Below are 11,003 nucleotides of genomic sequence, written 5' to 3' on the forward strand. Positions count from 1 at the left end.
CGGTCTGTTGTGAGATTCAATTAACACAGGAGACTGGCCGTTAGCTGGATATAAAATTTGCATCCACGTTATGTTTGTACCTGAACATGGAAAATTTTTAATAAAATAAAAAAAATTATACATCAAATTAAGAAACGCAATAACAATATGAAATGAATAAAGCTTTGGTTTAATTTTCTCTTAGATATAATCGTGGATAGAATTTCAGTTAACATTTCATCTGTTACATACACGGGGTGGATTAAATAACTTGGTAATAAGTTAAGTTGATCGTATCGTAAATAAGTTGGAACATGTTCGTATTGTAAGTGAGAATTAATTTGCATATTCCGGAGAGCTTTGTTGAAATTTACTTCTTAAGCACTTTCGGCCGGAGCTTACGGCTTAAGGAAGTTAGTTTGAGATAATGGAGCCGAGGCGGGGACCCGCTTACTCTCTCTCGTTCTCTACTACTCTATGCCACGTCCGCGTTGCTAACAACCTAAATTGTAATTGTAGCAGTGTACTTTACATTTATTTATAAAGATAACAATCAGTTAATTACTTTATTTTCTTTTGAAATTTTATATATAATGTTCCAAATTCAATTTCTTGAATAATGATATAAATTGTTTGTAGCGAAGAGTTATATTTTTTTTAACAAGTCTTAACCATTTTAAATAAGAAATTCAATCAATGATGAATTTATTACGTATAAAGAAAATTTTCTTTAAAAAGGACACGAGTGCACAATAAACATTTTTATCCTATTTTTAACCGAAACAAAGAATTTTAAATGTCGCTTTAAAACGCGTCGAGAGAAAAAACTTGTTTTTTCACGTTAATGTGCCTTGTTATGTTTTTCGAGTTAAATAATTTATGCTTGGGTTATACTAAGTTGGAACTGTTCTCTATCAACTTCTCGCATTTGCATCTTACTAATATTATAAATGCGAAAGTTTGGATGTTTATTAGAAGGTCTCAAGAATAGCTAAACGGATCTCGCCGAAATAAACATAGTCTGGAAGAACACATAGGCGACTAATTATTTATTTTTTTGATTCCGCGCAGACGGAGTCGAAGCAAAAGCTATAAATACAATAATATTAAAAATATTTTCACAAGTACTTACACATTATGACTCACAATGCTCAGTCCTTTGAACAAAGAGCTCCAATATAAAATTAAAAAAAAAAGCGTAAACGAGCGTAAACAGAATATTGAGTTACGCGGCGCAATCAGCCAAATGGGCGTCCTTTGAAATACGATTGGCGGGAAACAAGGTAATTTGATATATTATATGACTTTTTATTCTCGTGCTGATTTTCTCCGGCATTTTCCGTTTTGTTCTTTGTTTGATCCAAACTGGCTTACATTCGGCTTTGTGCCTCACTGTCACTGGGGAACTGGGGAACTGGGGAGCGACGCGTTATGTATCTACAAACCTAACTTACTGGATAGATTCTCGTTTCGTTAATATAATACATACAATGTAGTTTATCTAATTCCACTTATCACACTTCTAGTCGTATATATTTTTAAATTATAAATAATGAAGTAATCTTGAACCTCAATAGAATTCAAATATGTTTTCATATTTTGTATGAAGATTAATTTAGACTAAGCTATATGAAGTGCATACAAAGCGTGCTCTGGTCGGAGTTAAACAGTTGATAGCTAAGCCGGTGTCGGGGCGGGCGCGACTTGCAGCTGCCACAGCCGCCTGCGTTAGTATCTGTGCCCGCCCCCGCCTGCTATCGCTCGCTTCCGCCTGCCTCAATGTACTGTGTGCTCAAGAGATTAAATCTCCTCCGTAAACATGGGACACACGGCTATCACCTTTATATCTAATACTTTTACAAAATATTTCACATAATTATGCTAAATATATTCTGTTTTAATTCTCAAACAAAAAGAACTGGTTAACTAACATTGACACCGTTTTCAAAAATAAATAAATGAATAAATATGCTTATTCCTTTATTTTCTTATACGCTTATACTTGAATATTTAATTGTATTATAATCTATGGAAATTAAGGTAATGCCGTTAATAGATACACTATGGGTAATTACGAAGAATTAGTTTTATATAAACTTCATTCTAAAACGCCTAATTTTGTCATTTTTAGAGCATAAATTAAAACCGAGCCATACATTTTAAATAGATACTATTGACAAATTTATCTCAGTGTCGGTGTAGCACGTGTAAGGCTTTCCTTGAGAGGCTGATAGAGCCTTTGTTTAACAGAATGTGTGCTTAGTGCATTAATATAGCCGCCTAGTTTGCCTTTGGCGCGTTATTACTCAAAATGAAGCCGAGCAGCTTCACCTCCAGTAACGAGGAGAGGGTCTAATGATCTAACTAGTTTCGATACACCGAAGGCTTCACTCTAATCATACATTGAACGTAACTTATACGATGATTTAATTAAAGGCATGTAATTACATAGTCAAAGTCATTTTTAAAATTAAAAGAACCAAAATACGGAAAAGCTCATGAATGAATAAATAGTGTATTACACATTTAATTGAATAAATTAATTAATTATCTTTATTTCGTAGTAAATCTGCATTTAATTATAAATACCTATACATAAAACACAGCCGGCACGTTATGTTCCAGTTTGTTTTCTCTAAATGTGAAATGAACAGGTTTTAATGTGAATAACGTTAAATAATTTTCAACTCATTTACTGCTTTTAAAGCGATATAAAAGAGGATATGTATTAAGGGCCAGACATACGAACAGAGGGATAGCGGAGTAATTAAAATGAGGAGCTTTTTCTCTAATACTGCACATTTTGACATATAATAAATACATCAAAATAATATTTTCAGTTTGTAAAATAATTTTTACAAATACAATTCAAAAGTACAATACTCACAATCTGGTTTTGAGAAGTCAAATAAAAAAAATCGTATAATTAATTATACGATTTTTTTTTAATAAGTGTGTTTTAAACCAAACCATTGTTATTTTAAAAATAGTTTGTTTAACTACTGAATTAAGTTTATAAAGTTTTAAATGCATTTTCGATGTAATCATATTTTTATTATGAAAACGGATTTTTTTTATATTTACTTACTTTAATTATGAAGTCAAAAGGGCATTAGTAACTAGAAGCAGGAAGCGTGGAACACTTTAATGATGCAAAGAGCCGGCTGGTCGCCACAAGTTTGCATTGCAATCGCTGAGCTTAGCTTTGAGCGCGGCACACTAGCGCCACCGCGCCACCGCGCCACCGCGCCACCGCGCCACCGCGGACACTTGAAATATGTCCAGCCTGTGACAAGTGGAATACTCTCACAGTCAATAACAACTAGTTCTCTTTGTTCCGGAACACTGGAGCTGTGGTAACAAATTGTCTGCGGAATGGAACTTCCACTATCACGATTTACATGTTCCTCCTCAGTGCACCTTCAATGTAATATAACTATATTTACACCTTTTTGGCTTGACTTTGTTAAGTGCTTATAGTAGTTTCAAGGCAAAAGGATAACACTAAAGATTTGAATAAGAAATGTTTTATTAAAAACTATACATTTTTACTTATACAAAAACAAGCTAAAGAAATAAAAAAATTCCAGACAGTTATGATTAAAAAAAAAGTGGCAACACGTGTAGTTTTGTACCAAACAATAAGAAAATATAAAGTGTTTTAAAATACAAAAGCCTAATCAGTAGCCGGGAAGTGGAATGCGGGATGTACGGATGTATAAAAAGAAGGAAGAGTTGCGAATACAGGTTGGAGCATAACCAAAGTGCGCTCTCTAACTGAAAAATTATTTTAATTTGTCCGTGAGCTCGGCCCGGTGCGAGGCTAAAACTGAAATAATTGTCGTGTTTCTCTCACAGAGGTCGCAAGCTTATTGTGTTTTTCGTATCTTTTGCAGCGCTGCCTCTATGACATATATTTTATATTCTGTTTTCCTTGCTACTTTTGTAAATTTTTACATTTGAAATTTCTTTTACAGAATAAATAACATGCTTTTCTTTTTAATAACCGTATGGATTAAATTAGATTTATTTCATAAAGATATATATTGTGATGGTATCGTCAAATAAAATCTAACGACGCCATTAAGTGCTCGTAATATTGAACAGAAATAAAAATATAAACGAAACATTTTCTTGTGTTTATTCAAATTCGTTTAACGAGCCCTCATCGAACACAAAGAAGATGTAATTTAAAACATAACAGGCGTGACGTCACGCAAGCGAACCTAAATAAAATATTGGATCGTTTCGCGCAATCAGCTAAATAGGCTCCTTTGAAATACGAATGAGGAGAAACAAGCTAATTTGCTATAAAACATTGTTCATTTTATACGCTTGTTTGCTTAATCGCTACCAATTTTCCTTTTTTCCTGTTAACCGCTTTATGGAAAGTATCTTTTTTTTTACAATTTATTACGATTGATAGAATCCATAGAGTGGTTAAGAGAGAATAATCTGACACTCATCGAGCCGAAAAAGATCCCTCTGCACAATGACCTTTTTTATTAACGAATGAAGAACTCGTCGTAGAATTTGTCTACCATCTCAGACTATCTGATATAAACAAATTTACGTCAATTACCAGTAATTAATAAAAAAAAACTTAGATGCCCAACTATATCCATATGTTGATGTTGATGACGATGTCCTCCATGATGTGTCCGTGAACGACTAACATTACTATTTCTGGAGCGATCGGAGATGGCTGGTAATTCAGAATTTAGTCCTGAAGGTAAGGTCACACTACTCACATTAATACCGGCCTGCGTAATTGATACATAAGGGCATTTAATAAACATTACCCTCTTTTTAGGCAGACAAAAAATTTAAAAAATTCCGATACGCGATAAATACTAAAATATGGTAAAATTCATGTTTCACATTTCCTGATGGAAAGAAAATATAGTATAAAAAAAACTAAAACGGAATGTTTCATATTCAAATATTCAAATGGCGAGCGAGGGCGAGAGGGGCTGCCTCTCGCCGGCCTGCGCTGCGCTGCGCTGCGACTGGAAAATTTAAAATTTTTTATCTAAAAAATGTAGTCTCTTTTTCAATGGATGCAGAATTAATTTCACGTTTTGCTTTCAAAGGCGAACTTGAACACGGCGCATCGTATCGGTCGTTTGTACAGTCAAAGGAAACATTCGATACAGTTTGATTGTATTCATTAGTAACTCGTAGAATATATTGAAATACCGCTGCTTTTAGATTGTATGAGTTTTAAATTTTATTATAAATATACAAAAGTAATGATCAGCAGATGTTATTGTAATTTAAAGATGTGTTAAAAATTATTTAAGAATTCAAATAAAATATGAAAGGTTATTTTATTCGTTTAAAAATCTCTTCAAGAAAAATACAAATTCCAACAGACTTTTAGAATAATGTTTTAAGGCAATAAAATACATTTGTTTTAAATTAAAAATTAAATACATATCAAAATAAATTACTTTGAAAATTGAAAATTCGTTGACCTGCGAAATTGCGTTCGCAAATCACTTTTTTGGTAAATTGCGAAGTAGTATTATACTCTATACCCACGGAGATAAAGGGCAGTAGAGGACGGATTTTGATTTGTTTTCCCAGTTAAAGACAATTTTTCTTCTAATGATTTTCTCTCACTAAAAGTGTTCTTAAGTGTGTCATAAACATTAACTTGAAAGCATGCCAAATATAATTTGAAGAATCTCATTAATAATTTAATGTTATTTTTAGTTCATTTTGTTAATTAAAAGAACAGAACTTAGAAAATTAGAAAAGAACTATGATTAAGAAATATTTAACCGCAAAAAGAACTAATGAGTTTGAGTTACACGCCGCGCCAGCGCCGGGGAAGTAATTTAAAGCGGGACCGAGAAAAGATTTCATTAACGTCAAGTCGAGAAGTTGTTCTCAGCTCAGAGTACATAAGTCAGGTGGACCGACTGCAGCGCCCTCTGCAACGTCTCCGGGAAATGTAAGATCGGGGAATAAAATAATGGTAACGCTTCGCTAATTCAATGTCAAGGAAGGTAAGTACAATTTAAAGATATTTCCTTGATTATTTTATGTAAAGAAATATAATATTATCTGCTTCCTGAACCATTTGTGTACTGTAAATGCTAGTTCAAGACGTTTTATGAAGTTATCTTACTTTTTTGATATAAAAAATTCCGTCGTTTAAAAATACAGACATAGTAGTTACCAAGGATTTGTTTCATTTTATAATTTCTGCAAATATGAACAACAGTATTTACTATAATATCCCTATAACGACACGTTTACGGCGCATATCCGCAACGCGGTGCGTGTTTCCATTGCCGCGTCCGTGTTTAACGACCGACGTTTTACTTCAGACATAAAGTCGCCGGGTAACTTTACGAGTTCGCAATGACAATGGAACGATTTATCGCTTGAAAAAATTACAAACCTCCTCACGGCCACAGTAAAAATGTCCTCAACCAAACTGTGACAGTGAACAAATTTCATCTGAAAAAAGATAAAATGTTACTGCTGATATTTTACAAGGAAGTTCTATAAGTTTTGAAAAGTGAACGACTGCATGATAAACTTTGATGCAATTGGTACTGCTTTGTAGAAGTATATAGCATTTGCTTGTAATTGTCTGTCGATATTAACTTATACATTTTTGCTGAAAACTACATAATCCGTTTTCAAAGAGTTCCTCTTTCAAGCGGCTTGTTTCAGCAGTAATATAGCACAAAATGCAATTTAAATTTAATTACCTTATACAGGTTTATATGTTAATTAATAAGCAATAAAAAGGTAGAGTAGAGAAAAATCTTAATTAAAGCAATTACATAACGTTTATGTTTATAGATGTCAGTGAGCCGGGCGCCTCCGCAGCCTGTTACGACTTCACCGCGGACCATAAAAAGCCCCCTAACTCCATCGCATTGTCGGCCGCTTTGTGGCCGTCATAACGGCAGGACAAACGTATCGTAACCACTTATTGTTCGTAATTGCTGATTGTACACGTTATCTTAACAAAATAATGTTCAAATATACTTTAAACGACTTCGTATTCAAGACCTTGAAGTTTTCTTATGGTAATGATAAGCATACTTAAGTTGTATTAATTGTTTCATTGAATCCCTACATAATGCAGTATCGGTATTGCGATTTTATGCATATGCGAGATTACTTTTTACTTTGATATCTGTACGAGGAATTACGTGAACCTATTTATCATTTTCAAGTGCTGAATTTTAAATCTTAATAATTTTCGTCTGAGGACAGGCAATAACTTTAAAATGCTTTTTATTAAAAGACATTTTAGTTCGCCTCGCGCTGCCGCGGAAAAGATTTTATTACTGTCGCGGAGAGGAATTATTGTATCTGCGAGAAGAAGCGCTTTGATTCACCTGGTCACACGGATTTTAAAAATTATGGGCGGAACAGACATAAAGTTTTTGTTTTTCTTTTTAAATTTAGTTTCGACTTTAAAGTGATTTGTTACACCAATTTTAAATTCTTAAGAACTATATACTATTCCGTAACATGCTAGAATGTAGGAGCGCCGCCGACCGGCTTGGGAATTGCCCACTGTTGTGGAGCACCGCTGCGGTCACTGCCGCGCGCTCAATCCTGACCGCACAATACGCATTGAGGCATAGCTTCTGTGTATTATCTACGCAATCCGCCTGTAACAAGATAAGCGCACTTTCTCTCCATTGTGTGCTTAAATTTACATTAATCTAATATTTTCTTTATCGTACCGTAATCTGGCAACAATTGTAGAATGAGGCATATTATTACTTTAAGGGTTGTAACAGCACTAAGTAGTTAGCGCATGTCGTAATTCTAATATTACACTCATTGTAGGATTTAAAAGGCCGTAGAGTCAGTATATTATATCTTTATGACGCAATGACGTGACAGTTTATCGCTTCGAGGTTTTACGACTATGTATGTTTTGCACGCATTATAAAGCGTTTATCTCTTTTTATAATGTTAACCTCCGTTATGTTTGTAATGCGGAACGTTTAACCTCTTTATTATATTTATAAAATCGACTGGATTTTGTTAGACATAATTAATTTAACGATAAAATCTGACTTTATTATCTGACGGCATAAGTCTGACATAATCCGGTGATCGCTGTAGAAGCTCGAATTGCGCCTCTACGCGCACACCTCACGTAGCGTGTGCTACGCCGCCGCCGGTAGTCTACTTAAGAGAGTTTTAACAAAGAAATTACAGTATCAACGAGATGAAAAATGGATAGATTTGTTGATCCTGTTGATTCCGAATCTCGGCTCGCTGTGATCACTCGGGCCATCGCCTTTAATACAAAGGGGTAACTGGGTTTCATCGGCAAGCAGGGTTGAACCGATCCATGTCTTACCATCACGTGATACATGTGTCAGTCATGAAGTTGCGGAGCTCCTACTACTCACTTACAATCTCGTTAAATACGACAACTATAAAGAAAACTAAAGCTCTAGATTGTTTTTTGAAATTATAAAGTTTTTCAATGGATTAAAAATTTAAAGCCAGCGATTAATGCACCGAACGCCGACGGTGAAGTTAGTAAGTAAGGCTTTAGTTAATGAGATCACGTAGTCTGGATGTTAATATTAAGCCGTGAGGCAGCTTGTCTCGCCCTTGAGAGGTGGAACGCGACCAATTATCGGCGATAGCTTTTAGCGAAACTGAGTTAATTAATGAGGCTGTAGGAGACTATGAGCTTAATCTCCGAGACTACTCAAACTGCTGCCGGCTTAGCAACGTAACTTAGGTCTTCAATAATTTTAGTTATTAAAAAGCACTAATAGCGTTGAACAAATAAACACCACTTTTTTTCAAATTTCAGTTAAAAACTATGTTATAATATGATTATTATGATAATAGATATTAAACCAAACATATTAAACAAAACACCAACGCAATCAATACTTACATTAACTTTTGTGTTAATGAACTAAAAACAATTCATCACAAAAATTTATAACAATAGTTACTTGTGATAGATAAGACAATGCGAAGAACAGCGCATTAAAAAAATAGAGCAGACACTTTTGTTGTACAAAAAGAGTTGTCTCATTGTTCATCTTATGAATATGCAATGAGGCAGTGATCGCAACACTCGTATAAAGACGAGGCACTCCTCCTCTCCCATTCTGCGGCGAGCGCTCGATTCTTAATTAAGAAGCAAACGTGCGTGGATTTAATGCGATCATTTGTTTTTGAGATTAATGTAATGCCGAGGATTCGTCATCTGTTTTCAACCTTACTCTCTAAATCCATATATACCTTTATGTCGATATTATGCCGTAGCGGGGCACAAGCCTTTCTCGCTAAGTGTATGGCACGTGAGAGGGATAAATTAAATAAAGGCAGTCAAACGCGAAGATTATGTTTATGGATGTTTAAGATTTATAAATAAAAAAAAATATTTTAAGCCGTAATATTAAAAAAATTATTTGACCCCGACGTGATTTGAACACGCAACCTTCTGATCTGGAGTCAGACGCGCTACCGTTGCGCCACGGAGCCTTGTCAACTTAACCGAAATATTTCTCCTGTTTAATACCAACCTGGTATATCTGTCTATCCCTGGTTTAATGGATGTTGTTTTAATTCTTTTAAATATCACAAATTTTACATTTCTAAAGCTACGTCTATAAACTCTAATCGTCTTAATTAATCAGTAAATTATTGAACTGTTAACTTCAAAGAAAACTCCAAAGGTTTCCATGAAAATATGAACAGAGGTTTTGAAGCCTTTGTATGTCAGTAAAACTTACTTATTGTAAATAGTAATTGTTTTCTTTTTTATCTTAAAGCTTATTCGAGAACCTCCGTATAAATAAGACGTCTTTGCTCGTAAGTATGACTTAAAAAAAATCGTTTTATCAAACATCAAGAATTTTTTTTTATTATGAAGGTACGGAATCCACTAAAAAAAGTATTTAAAGCACTGTAAGCTTAGTAGCAAAATATTACAATGTAAGCTCGTCATATAAGCTCCACTTGACACTACGAGCTTTAACGAGTGCTTGAATCTCCGCGAGCGCCCGACTGCCACAGCGGCAGTGTGTAATATGTGACACTATTAAACTTTAGTCTTAGATAAGTATCATTCCAGAGCACTAAGTGCGGAATAGAGTAATACGGTCACGTAAATTTGGCGTTAATCAACTGGAGACAGATCTAAGAGCCGATTTCTATATTCATTATTGGTGATAATCACGTAATATAGTAATATTAGTTTCTTTGATGACTTATCAAGTTACTTTGTTAGATTTAATACATGGTTACATTGTTGTTGACATGATCGTGAATATAACGTAATATAACATTGTGTCACTAAGAATTACATAAAATAATGAATTCCTCAGTCTTGTGAGTAATTTAATAAGTGAATAAGTTATAATGTCGATGCGACGCGCCGCGGCGTGTGAACGAGAAATAATTTGGTACTCTAATGAAAGTCGCGTAATTGAACGATCGACGGGGGCGCGGGAGTGCGGGGCTTCCATTCAAGTTATTTATTCCAGTAATTAACAACATTTTCCCTCTTTACAGTACGCTACTCGTTCATTTAGAATATATTTTATATTTAAAGTATTAAGTATGCGAAACAAAATTAAAATTTATGAATGATATTAGTTGTTATAGATCCAGAGAATTACGAGATAAATATTTGTAATGAAAGCAAAATATTTTGTTTAATTTCAAAAGTTGTTTTTGTAAAGTTTTGTAATTAGTTTTGGAAAGATTATTAATACCTATTTAGTACTAACTATATACAACGCTAAATCAAACTATTACGAAATTATTTTAAGTAAATAAATTGGAACAATATATTTAGTAGAAGGCAAATAACATTCTCATTTGTACAAAGTAAATGAAAGGATTCCGTTTAACTTTGTTACGGAATGAAACTGTTTTCCATTTCCAATCAGGGCGGTGGCGGTAAATGTGTCGTGTGGGGGCCACGAAACGCGCGAGATAGCACCGAGCTGATAGCGGAAAAGAGCGTATTAGCATTCAGAAATGCAGCTAGTTAATACAAG

The 11,003-nt window shown here is 34.2% G+C and overlaps 1 non-coding gene across 1 annotated transcript; it reads right to left on the reverse strand.

Annotated features, from left to right (window-relative positions):
* Positions 1-9,408: 9,408 nt before the first annotated feature.
* Positions 9,409-9,480, reverse strand: Trnaw-cca. The gene has a single exon. It is a non-coding gene; the product is annotated as a tRNA-Trp (tRNA).
* Positions 9,481-11,003: the final 1,523 nt, after the last annotated feature.

The sequence above is a fragment of the Papilio machaon genome, chromosome 1 (genome assembly GCF_912999745.1).
Source record: "Papilio machaon chromosome 1, ilPapMach1.1, whole genome shotgun sequence".
Lineage (NCBI taxonomy): Eukaryota > Metazoa > Arthropoda > Insecta > Lepidoptera > Papilionidae > Papilio > Papilio machaon.